This window comes from Carcharodon carcharias, chromosome 17 (genome assembly GCF_017639515.1).
Source record: "Carcharodon carcharias isolate sCarCar2 chromosome 17, sCarCar2.pri, whole genome shotgun sequence".
Taxonomy (NCBI): Eukaryota; Metazoa; Chordata; class Chondrichthyes; order Lamniformes; family Lamnidae; genus Carcharodon; species Carcharodon carcharias.
Window position 1 is genome coordinate 101,243,143 of NC_054483.1, and position 12,539 is coordinate 101,255,681.

Sequence of the window (12,539 nt, forward strand, 5' to 3'; positions counted from 1 at the left end):
TGTCGCCGCATTTCCCTCCCTCCCCAAGTCTTGCTGCATTTCCCTCCCTCTCCAACTCTCGCTGCATTTCCCTCTCCTCCAGAACTCCCGTCTCATTTTCCTCCCTCCCCAACTCACTCCGCATTTCCCTCCCTCCCCAACACTCGCTGCATTTCCCTCCCTCCCCAACTCTCGCTGCATTTCGCTCCCTCCCCAACTTGCGCCGCATTTCCTTCCTTGCCGAACTCTCGCCACATTTCCCTCCCTCCCCAACACGCACCGCATTTACCTCCCTACCCAACTCTCGCTGCATTTCCCTCACTCCCCAACTCTCACAGCTTTTCCCTCCCTCCCCAACTCTCGAGGCACTTCCCTCCCTCCCCAACTCTCGCCGCATGTCCATCCCTCCCGAAGTCTCACTGCATTTCGCTCCCCCCACAACTCTTGCCGCATTTCCCTCCCTCCCCAACTCTCGCCGCATTTCCCTCCTTCCACAAATCTCGCTGCATTTCCCTCCCTCCGCAACACTCGCCGTATTTACCTCCCTACCCAACTCTCGCTGCATTTCCCTCACTCCCCAACTCTCACAGCATTTCCCTCCCTCCCCAACTCGCGAGGCACTTCCCTCCCTCCCCAACTCTCGCCGCATGTCATTCCCTCCCGAAGTCTCGCTGCATTTCCCTCCCCCCACAACTCTTGCCGCATTTCCCTCCCTCCCCAACTCTCGCCGCATTTCCCTCCTTCCACAAATCTCGCTGCATTTCCCTCCCTCCGTAACTCTCGAGGCATTTCCCTCACTCCCCAAGTCTCGAGGCATTTCCCTCCCTCCCCAACTCTCGCTGCATTTCTCTTCTTCCGCAACTGTCGCCGCATATTCCTCCCTCCCCAGTCTCGCCACATTTCCCTCCCTCCCAAACTCTCATTGCATTTCCCTCCCTCCCCAACTCTCTCTGCATTTCCCTCCCTCCCCAAATCTCGAGGCATTTCCCTTCCTCCCCCACTCTCGCTGCATTTCCCTCCCACCCCAACTCTCGAGGCATTATTCCTCACTCCCCAACTCTCACCGCGTGTCCCTCCCTCCCGATGTATCGCTGCATTTCCATCCTTCCACAACTCTCGAGACATTTCCCTCCCTCCCCAACTCTCGCCGCATGTCCATCCCTCCCGAAGTCTCTTCGCATTTTCCTCCCTCCCCATCTCTCGCCGCATTTCCCTCCCTCCCCATCTCTCGCCGCATTTCCCTCCCTCCCCATCTCTCGCCACATTTCCGTCTCCTCCAGAATGCTCGCCGCATTTCACTTCCTCCGCAACTGTCACCGCATTTCCCACCCTCCCCATATCTGGTCGCATTTCCCTCCCTCCACAACTCTCGCCGCATTTCCCTCTCCTCCAGAAGTCCCGCCTCATTTTCCTCCCTCCCCAACTCTCTCCGCACTTCCCTCCCTCCCCAACTCTCTCCGCATTTCCCTCCCTCTCTAACTCTGGCCGCATTACCCTCCCTCCCCAACTCCTGCTGCATTTTCCTCCCTCCCCAACTCTTGTTGCATTTCCCTCACACCCCAACTCTCGCCGCATGTCCCTCACTCCCCAAGTCTCGCCGCATTTTACTCCCGCCACAACTCTCGCCAGATTTCCCTCCCTCGCCAACTCTGGCCGCATTTCCCTCCCTCCAAAACTCTCGCCGCATTTCCCTCCCCTCCCGAACTCCTGCCGCATTTCCTCCCTCCCCAACTCTCTCCGCATTTCCCTCCCTCCCCAACTCTCTCCGCATTTCCCTCCCTCTCTAACTCTGGCCGCATTACCCTCCCTCCCCAACTCCTGCTGCATTTTCCTCCCTCCCCAACTCTTGTTACATTTCCCTCACACCCCAACTCTCGCCGCATGTCCCTCACTCCCGAAGTCTCGCCGCATTTCACTCCCGCCACAACTCTCGCCGGATTTCCCTCCCTCGCCAACTCTGGCCGCATTTCCCTCCCTCCAAAACTCTCGCCGCATTTCCCTCCCCTCCCGAACTCCTGCCGCATTTTCCTCCCTCCCCAACTCTCTCCGCATTTCCCTCCCTCCCCGACTCTGGCCGCATTTCTCTTCCTCCGCAACTGTCGCTGCATGTCCCTCCCTCCCCAAGTCTCGCCGCATTTCCCTACCTCCCCAAATTTCACCGCATGTCCCTCCCTCCCGATGTATCACCGCAATTCCATCCCTCCACAACTCTCGTAGCGTTTCCCTCCCTCCCCAACTCTCGCCGCATGTACATCCCTCCCGAAGTCTCGCCGCATTTTCCTCCCTCCCCAGCTCTCGCCGCATTACCCTGCATCCACAAGTCTCGCCGCATTTCCTTCCCCTCAGAACTCTCGCCGCATTTCACTTCCTCCGCAAATTTCGCCGCATTTCCCACCCTCCCCAACTCACGCCGCATTTCACTTCCTCCGCAACTCTCGCCGCATTTCCCTCCCTCCACAACTCTCGCCGCATTTCCCTCTCCTCCAGAACTCCTGCCTCATTTTCCTGCCTCCCCAACTCTCTCCGCATTTCCCTCCCTCCCCAACTCACAACGCATTTCCCTTCCTCCACAACTCTCGACACATTTCCCTCTCCTCCTGAACTCTCGCCGCATTTTCCTCCCTCCCCAAGTCTCGCCGCATTTCCCTCCCTCCCCAAGTTTTGCCGCATTTCCCTCCCTCCCCAACACTCACCACATTTCCCTCTTTCCCCAACTCTCGAGGCATTTTCCACCCTTGACAACTCTGGCCGCACGTCCATCCCTCCCCAACTCCCGCCGCATTTCCCACCTTCCCCAACACTGGCCGCATTTCTCTTCCTCCGCAACTGTCTCCACATTTCCCTCACTCCCGAAGTCTCGCTGCATTTCCCTCCCTCCCCAAGTCTCGCCGTATTTCCCTCCCTCCACAACACTCGCCACATTTCCCTCCCTCCCCAACTCTAGAGGCATTTTCCACCCTCCCCAACTCTCGGTGCATTTCGCTCCCTCCCCAACTCTCGAGGCATTTTCCTCCCTCGACAACTCTGGCCGCATGTCCATCCCTCCCCAACTCCCGCCACATTTTCCTCCCTCCCCAATCCTCTCCGCATTTTCCTCCTTCACCAACAGTGGCCGCATTTCTCTTCCTCCGCAACTGTCTCCACATTTCCCTCACTCCCGAAGTCTCACTGCATTTCCCTCCCTCACCAACACTCGCCGCATTTCCCTTCCCTCCCCAACTCTCGTTGCATATCCCTCCCTCCCCAACTCTCGCCGCATGTCCCTCACTCCCGAAGTCTCACCGCATTTCTCTCCCACCACTACTCTCGCCGGATTTCCCTCACTCGACAACTCTGGCCGCATTTCCCTCCATCCAAAACTCTCGCCGCATTTGCCTCTCCTCCCGAACTCCTGCCGCATTTTCCACCCTCCCCAACTCTCTCCGCATTTCCCTCCCTCCCCAACTCTGGCTGCATTTCACTTCCTCCGCAACTGTCGCCGCATTTCCCACCCTCCCCAACTCTCGCTGCATTTCCCTCCCTCCCCAAATCTCGAGGCATTTCCCTCCCTCCCCAACACTCGCTGCATTTCCCTCTCTCCCCAACTCTCCCTGCATTTCCCTCTCTCCCCAATTCTCACTGCATTTCCCTCCCTCCCCTACTCTCGCCGCATTTCCCTCCCTCCCCAACTCTGGCTGCATTTCTCTTCCTCCGCAACTGTCTCTGCATTTCCCTCACTCCCCAACTCTCGCCGCATTTCCCTCCCTCCCCAACACTCGCCGCATTTCCCTCCCTCCCCAACTCACGCTGCATTTCCCTCACTCCCCAACTCTCGCTGCATTTCCCTCCCTTTCCAAATCTCGAGGCATTACCCTCCCTCCCCAACTCTCGCTGCATTTCCCTCCCACCCCAACTCTTGAGGCATTATTCCTCGCTCCTCAACTCTCGCCGCATGTCCCTCCCTCCCGAAGTCTCGCCGCATTTCCCTCCCTCCACAACTCTCACCGCTTTTCCCTCCCTCCCATCTCTCACCGCATTTCCCTGCCTCCACAACTTTCGCCGCATTTCCATCTCCTCCAGAACTCTCGCCGCATTTCACTTCTTCCGCAACTGTTGCCGCATTTCCATCCCTCCCCAACTCTGGTGCATTTCTCTTCCTCCGCAATTCTCGCCGCATTTCCCTCCCTACTGATCTCTCACCGCATTTCCCTCTCCTCACCAACTCTCGCCCCAATTCACTCCCTCTCCAACTCTCGTTGGATTTCCCTCCCTCCCCAACTCTTGCGGCATTTTGCTCCTCTCATGAACTCTCGCCGCATTTCCATTCCTCCACAGCTCTGGGCGCATTTCCATCCCTTCTCAACTTGTGCCACATTACCCTCCATCACCAACTCTCACCCCACTTCCCTCCCTCTCCAACTCTCGAGGCATTTTCCACCCTCCCCAACTCTCGTTGCATTTCCCTCCCTCCCCAACTCTCGCCGCATGTCCCTCACTCCCGAAGTCTCGCCGCATTTCTCTCCCACCACAACTCTAGCCGGATTTCCCTCCCTCGCCAACTCTGGCCGCATTTCCCTCCCTCCAAAACTTCGCCGCATTTTCCTCTCCTCCCGAACTCCTGCCGCAGTTTCCTCCCTCCCCAACTCTCTCCGCATTTCCCTCCCTCCCCAACTCTCGCTGCATTTCCCTCTCTCCCCAACTCTCGCTGCATTTCCCTCTCTCCCCAATCTCGCTGCATTTCCCTCCCTCCCCAACTCTAGTGGCATTTTCCACCCTCCCCAACTCTCTCCACATTTCCCTCCTTCCCCAACTATCGCCGCATTTCCCCCCCTCCCCAACTCTGGCTGCATTTCTCGTCCTCCGCAACTGTCTCCGCATTTCCCTCACTGCCCAACACTCGCCGCATTTCCCTCCCTCCCCAACACTCACCGCATTTCCCTCCTTCCCCAACTCTCGCTGCATTTCCCTCACTCCCCAAATCTCGAGGAATTACCCTCCCTCCCCAACTCTTGAAGCATTTTCCACCCTCCCCAACACTCGGTGCATTTCGCTCCCTCCCCAACTCTCGAGGCATTTTCCTCCCTCGACAACTCTGGCCGCATGTCCATTCCTCCCCAACTCCCGCTGCATTTTCCTCCCTCCCCAAAACTCTCTGCATTTCCCTCCTTCCCCAACTCTTGCTGCATTTCTCTTCCTCCGCAACTGTCTCCACATTTCCCTCACACCCGAAGTCTCGCCGCATTTCCCTCCCTCCCCAAATCTCGAGGCATTTCCCTCCCTCCCCAACACTCGCTGCATTTCCCTCTCTCCCCAACTCTCCCTGCATTTCCCTCTCTCCCCAATTCTCGCTGCATTTCCCACCCTCCCCAACTCTCGAGGCATTTTCCACCCTCCCCAACTCTCTCCACATTTCCCTCCCTCCCCTACTCTCGCCGCATTTCCCTCCCTCCCCAACTCTGGCTGCATTTCTCTTCCTCCGCAACTGTCTCTGCATTTGCCTCTCTCCCCAACTCTCGCCGCATTTCCCTCCCTCCCCAACACTCGCCGGATTTCCCTCCCTCCCCAACTCACGCTGCATTTCCCTCCCTCCCCAACTCTCGCTGCATTTCCCTCCCTTTCCAAATCTCGAGGCATTACCCTCCCTCCCCAACTCTCGCTGCATTTCCCTCCCACCCCAACTCTTGAGGCATTATTCCTCGCTCCTCAACTCTCGCCGCATGTCCCTCCCTCCCGAAGTCTCGCCGTATTTCCCTCCCTCCACAACTCTCACCGCTTTTCCCTCCCTCCCATCTCTCACCGCATTTCCCTGCCTCCACAACTTTCGCCGCATTTCCATCTCCTCCAGAACTCTCGCCGCATTTCACTTCTTCCGCAACTGTTGCCGCATTTCCATCCCTCCCCAACTCTGGTGCATTTCTCTTCCTCCGCAATTCTCGCCGCATTTCCCTCCCTACTGATCTCTCACCGCATTTCCCTCTCCTCACCAACTCTCGCCCCAATTCACTCCCTCTCCAACTCTCGTTGGATTTCCCTCCCTCCCCAACTCTTGCGGCATTTTGCTCCTCTCATGAACTCTCGCCGCATTTCCATTCCTCCACAGCTCTGGGCGCATTTCCATCCCTTCTCAACTTGTGCCACATTACCCTCCATCACCAACTCTCACCCCACTTCCCTCCCTCTCCAACTCTCGAGGCATTTTCCACCCTCCCCAACTCTCGTTGCATTTCCCTCCCACCCCAACTCTCGCCGCATGTCCCTCACTCCCGAAGTCTCGCCGCATTTCTCACCCACCACAACTCTAGCCGGATTTCCCTCCCTCGCCAACTCTGGCCGCATTTCCCTCCCTCCAAAACTTCGCCGCATTTGCCTCTCCTCCCGAACTCCTGCCGCAGTTTCCTCCCTCCCCAACTCTCTCCGCATTTCCCTCCCTCCCCAACTCTCGCTGCATTTCCCTCTCTCCCCAACTCTCGCTGCATTTCCCTCTCTCCCCAATCTCGCTGCATTTCCCTCCCTCCCCAACTCTAGTGGCATTTTCCACCCTCCCCAACTCTCTCCACATTTCCCTCCTTCCCCAACTATCGCCGCATTTCCCCCCCTCCCCAACTCTGGCTGCATTTCTCTTCCTCCGCAACTGTCTCTGCATTTCCCTCACTGCCCAACACTCGCCGCATTTCCCTCCCTCCCCAACACTCACCGCATTTCCCTCCTTCCCCAACTCTCGCTGCATTTCCCTCACTCCCCAAATCTCGAGGAATTACCCTCCCTCCCCAACTCTCGAAGCATTTTCCACCCTCCCCAACACTCGGTGCATTTCGCTCCCTCCCCAACTCTCGAGGCATTTTCCTCCCTCGACAACTCTGGCCGCTTGTCCATTCCTCCCCAACTCCCGCTGCATTTTCCTCCCTCCCCAAAACTCTCTGCATTTCCCTCCTTCCCCAACTCTTGCCGCATTTCTCTTCCTCCGCAACTGTCTCCACATTTCCCTCACACCCGAAGTCTCGCCGCATTTCCCTCCCTCCCCAACTCTCGTTGCATTTCCCTCCCTCCCCAACTCTCGTTGCATTTCCCTCCCTCCCCATCTCTCGCTGCATTTCCCTACCTCCCCAACTCTCGCTGCATTTCCCTCCCTCTCCAAATCTCGAGGCATTACCCTCCCTCCCCAACTCTCGAGGCATTTTCCACCCTCCCTAGCTCTCAGTGCATTTCGCTCCCTCCCCAACTCTCGAGGCATGTCCCTCACTCCCGAAGTCTCGCCGTATTTCTCTCCCACCACAACTCTCGCCGCATTTGCCTCTCTCCCCAATTCTCGCTGCATTTCCCGCTCTCTCCAACTCACGCTGCATTTCACTCTCTCCCCAACTCTCGCTGCATTTCCCTCCCTCCGCAACTCTCGAAGCATTTTCCACCCTCCCCAACTCTCTCCACATTTCCCTCCCTCCCCAACTCTCATCGCATTTCCCTCCCTCCCCAACTCTGGCTGCATTTCTCGTCCTCCGCAACTGTCGCCGCATTTCCCTCAGTCCCCAACTCTCGCCCCATTTCATTCCCTCCCCAACGCTCGCCGCATTTCCCTCCCTCCCCAACTCTCATTGCATTTCCCTCCCTCCCCATCTCTCGCTGCATTTCCCTCCCTCCCCAACTCTCACTGCTTTTCCCTCCCTCCCCAACTCTCGCTGCATTTCCCTCCCACCCCACTTTGAGGCATTATTCCTCGCTCCCCAACTCTCGCCGCATGTCCCTCCCTCCCGAAGTCTTGCCGCATTTCCCTCCCTCCACAACTCTCACCGCATTTCCCTCCCTCCCCATCTCTCAACGCATTTCCTAGCCTCCACAACTTTCGCCGCTTTTCCATCTCCTCCAGAACTCTCACCGCATTTCACTTCCTCCGCAACTGTCGCTGCATTTCCATCCCTCCCCAACTCTGGCCGCATTTCCCTCCCACCGATATCTCACCGCATTTCCCTCTCCTCACCAACTCTCGCCCCAATTCACTCCCTCTCCAACTCTTGTTGGATTTCCCACCATCCCCAACTCTTGCGGCATTTTTCTCCTCTCCTGAACTCTCACCGCATTTCCATCCCTCCACAGCACTGGCCGCATTTCCATCCCTTCCCAAATTGTGCCACATTACCCTCCCTCAGCAACTCTCACCCCATTTCCCTCCCTCCACAACTCTCGAGGCTTTTTCCTCCCTCGACAACTCTAGCCGCATGTCCATCCCTCCCCAACTCCCGCCGCATTTTCCTCCCTCCCCAAAACTCTCCGCATTTCCCTCCTTCCCCAACTTGGGCCGCATTTTCTTCCTCCGCAACTGTCTCCACATTTCCCTCACTCCCGAAGTCTCGCTGCATTTCCCTCCCTCCCCAACACTCGCCGCATTTCCCTCCCTCCCCAAGTCTCAACGCATTACCCTCCCTCCCCAACACTCGCCACATTTCCCTCTCTCCTCAACTCTCGAGGCATTTTCCACCCTCGACAACTCAGGCCGCATGGCCATCCCTCCCCAACTCCCGCTGCATTTTCCTCCCTCCCCAAAACTCTCCGCATTTCCCACGTTCCCCAACATTGGCCGCATTTCTCTTCCTCAGCAACTGTCTCCACATTTCCCTCACTCCCGAAGTCTCGCTGCATTTCCCTCCCTCCCCAACACTCGCTGCATTTCCCTCCATCCCCAACAATCGTTGCATTTCCCTCCCTCCCCAACTCTCGCCGCATGTCCCTCACTCCCGAAGTCTCGCCGCATTTCCCTCCCACCACAACTCTCGCCGGATTTCCCTCCTTCTCCAACTGTGGCCGCATTTCCCTCCATCCAAAACTCTCGCCGCATTTCCCTCTCCACCCGAACTCCTGCCGCATTTTCCTCCCTCCCCAAATCTCTCCGCATTTCCCTCCCTCCCCAACTCTGGCTGCATTTCCCTTCTTCCGCAACTGTCGCCGCATTTGCCTCCCGCCCCAAGTCTCGCCGCATTACCCTCCCTCCCCAATTATCATTGCATTTCCCTCCCTCCCCAACTCTCGCTGCCTTTCTCTCCCTCCCCAAATCTCGAGGCATTTCGCTCCCTCCCCAACTCTCGCTGCATTTCCCTCCCACCCCAATTCTCGAGGCATTGTTCCTCGCTCCCCAACTTTCACCGCATGTCCCTACCTCCCGAAGTATCGCCGCATTTCCATCCCTCCACAACTCTCGAGGCATTTCCCTCCCTCCCCAACTCTCGCTGCATTTCCCTCTCCGACAGAACTCCCGCCTCATTTTCCTCCCTCCCCAACTCACTCCGCATTTCCCTCCCTCCCCAACTATCACTGCATTTCCCTCCCTCCCCAACATGCGCTGCATTTCCCTCCCTCCCCAACTCTCGCTGCATTTCCATCCCTCCCCAACTTGCGCTGCATTTCCCTCCTTCCCGAACTCTCGCCACATTTCCCTCCCTCCCCAACACTCACCGCATTTACCTCCCTACCCAACTCTCGAGGCATTTCCCTCCCTCCCCAACTCTCGCTGCATTTCCCTCCCTCCCCAACTTGCGCCGCATTTCCCTCCTTCCCGAACTCTCGCCACATTCCCTCCCTCCCCAACACTCGCCGCATTTCCCTCCCTCCCCAAGTCTCGCCGCATCACCCTCCCTCCCCAACATTCGCCACATTTCCCTCTCTCCTCAACTCTCGAGGCATTTTCCACCCTCGACAACTCGGGCCGCATGGCCATCCCTCCCCAACTCCCGCCGCATTTTTCTCCCTCCCCAAAACTCTCCGCATTTCCCACGTTCCCCAACACTGGCCGCATTTCTCTTCCTCAGCAACTGTCTCCACATTTCCATCACTCCCGAAGTCTCGCTGCATTTCCATCCCTCCCCAACACTCGCTGCATTTCCCTCCATCCCCAACACTCGTTGCATTTCCCTCCCTCCCCAACTCTCGCCGCATGTCCCTCACTCCCGAAGACTCGCCGCTTTTCCCTCCCACCACAACTCTCGCCGGATTTCCCTCCTTCGCCAACTCTGGCCGCATTTCCCTCCATCCAAAACTCTCGCCGCATTTCCCTCTCCTCCCGAACTCCTACCTCATTTTCCTCCCTCCCCAACTCACTCCGCATTTCCCTCCCTCCCCAACTCTCGCTGCATTTCCCTCCCTCCCCAACATGCGCTGCATTTCCCTCCTTCCCGAACTCTCGCCACATTTCCCTACCTCCCCAACACTCACCGCATTTACCTCCCTCCCCAACTCACGCCTCATTTTCCTCCCTCCCCAAAACTCTCCGCATTTCCCACGTTCCCCAACATTGGCCGCATTTCTCTTCCTCAGCAACTGTCTCCACATTTCCCTCACTCCCGAAGTCTCGCTGCATTTCCCTCCCTCCCCAACACTCGCTGCATTTCCCTCCATCCCCAACACTCGTTGCATTTCCCTCCCTCCCCAACTCTCGCCGCATGTCCCTCACTCCCGAAGTCTCGCCGCATTTCCCTCCCACCACAACTCTCGCCGCATTTCCCTCCCTCCCCAACTCTGGCCGCATTTCTCTTCCTCCGCAACTGTCACCGCATTTGCCTCCCACCCCAAGTCTCGCCGCATTACCCTCCCTCCCCAATTATCATTGCATTTCCCTCCCTCCTCAACTCTCGCTGCCTTTCTCTCCCTCCCCAAATCTCGAGGCATTTCGCTCCCTCCCCAACTCTCGCTGCATTTCCCTCCCACCCCAATTCTCGAGGCATTATTCCTCGCTCCCCAACTTTCACCGCATGTCCCTCCCTCCCGAAGTATCGCCGCATTTCCATCCCTCCACAACTCTCGAGGCATTTCCCTCCCTCCCCAACACTCGCTGCATTTCCCTCTCCGACAGAACTCCTGCCTCATTTTCCTCCCTCCACAACTCACTCCGCATTTCCCTCCCTCCCCAACTCTCGCTGCATTTCCCTACCTCCCGAACACTCGCTGCATTTCCCTCCCTCCCCAACTCTAGCTGCATTTCCCACCCTCCCCAACTTGCGCCGCATTTCCCTCCTTCCCGAACGCTCGCCACATTTCCCTCCCTCCCCAACAATCACCGCATTTACCTCCCTACCCAACTCTCGAGGCATTTCCCTCCCTCCCCAAATGTCGCTGCATTTCCCTCTCCTCCCGAACTCCCGCCTCATTTTCCTCCCTCCCCAACACACTCCGCATTTCCCTCCCTCCCCAACGCTCGCCGCATTTCCCTCCCTCCACAACACTCGCTGCATTTCCCTCCCTCCCCAACTCTCGCTGCATTTCCCTCCCTCCCAACTTGCGCCGCATTTCACTCCTTCCCGAAATCTCGCCACATTTCCCTCCCTCCCCAACACTCGCCGCATTTCACTCCCTCCCCAAGTCTCGCCGCATCACCCTCCCTCCCCAACACTCACCACATTTCCCTCTCTCCTCAACTCTCGAGGCATTTTCCACCCTCGACAACTCGGGCCACATGGCCATCCCTCCCCAACTCCCGCCGCATTTTCCTCCCTCCCCAAAACTCTCCGCATTTCCCACGTTCCCCAACACTGGCCGCATTTCTCTTCCTCAGCAACTGTCTCCACATTTCCCTCACTCCCGAAGTCTCGCTGCATTTCCCTCCCTCCCCAACACTCGCTGCATTTCCCTCCATCACCAACACTCATTGCATTTCCCTCCCTCCCCAACTCTCGCCGCATGTCCCTCACTCCCGAAGTCTCGCCGCATTTCCCTCCCACCACAACTCTTGCCGGATTTCCCTCCCTCGCCAACTCTGGCCGCATTTCCCTCCATCCAAAACTCTCACCGCATTTCCCTCTCCTCCTGAACTCCTGCCGCATTTTCCTCCCTCCCCAAATCTCTCCGCATTTCCCTCCCTCCCCAACTCTGGCCGCATTTCTCTTACTCCGCAACTGTCGCCGCATTTGCCTCCCACCCAAAGTCTCGCCGCATTACCCTCCCTCCCCAATTATCATTGCATTTCCCTCCCTCCCCAACTCTCGCTGCCTTTCTCTCCCTCCCCAAATCTCGAGGCATTTCGCTCCCTCCCCAACTCTCGCTGCATTTCCCTCCCACCCCAATTCTCGAGGCATTATTCCTCGCTCCCCATCTTTCACCGCATGTCCCTCCCTCCCGAAGTATCGCCGCATTTCCATCCCTCCACAACTCTCGAGGCATTTCCCTCCCTCCCCAACACTCGCTGCATTTCCCTCTCCGACAGAACTCCCGCCTCATTTTCCTCCCTCCCCAACTCACTCCGCATTACCCTCCCTCCCCAACTCTCGCTGCATTTCCCTCCCTCCCCAACACTCGCTGCATTTCCCTCCCTCCCCAACTCTCGCTGCATTTCCCTCCCTCCCCAACTTGCGCCGCATTTCCCTCCTTCCCGAACTCTCGCCACATTTCCCTCCCTCCCCAACACTCACCGCATTTACCTCCCTACCCAACTCTCGCTGCATTTCCCTCCCTCCCCAACACTCGCTGCATTTCCCTCTCCTCCAGAACTCCCGCCTCATTTTCCTCCCTCCCCAACTCACTCCGCATTTCCCTCCCTCCCCAACGCTCGCCGCATTTCCCTCCCTCCCCAACACTCGCTGAATTTCCATCCCTCCCCAACTCTC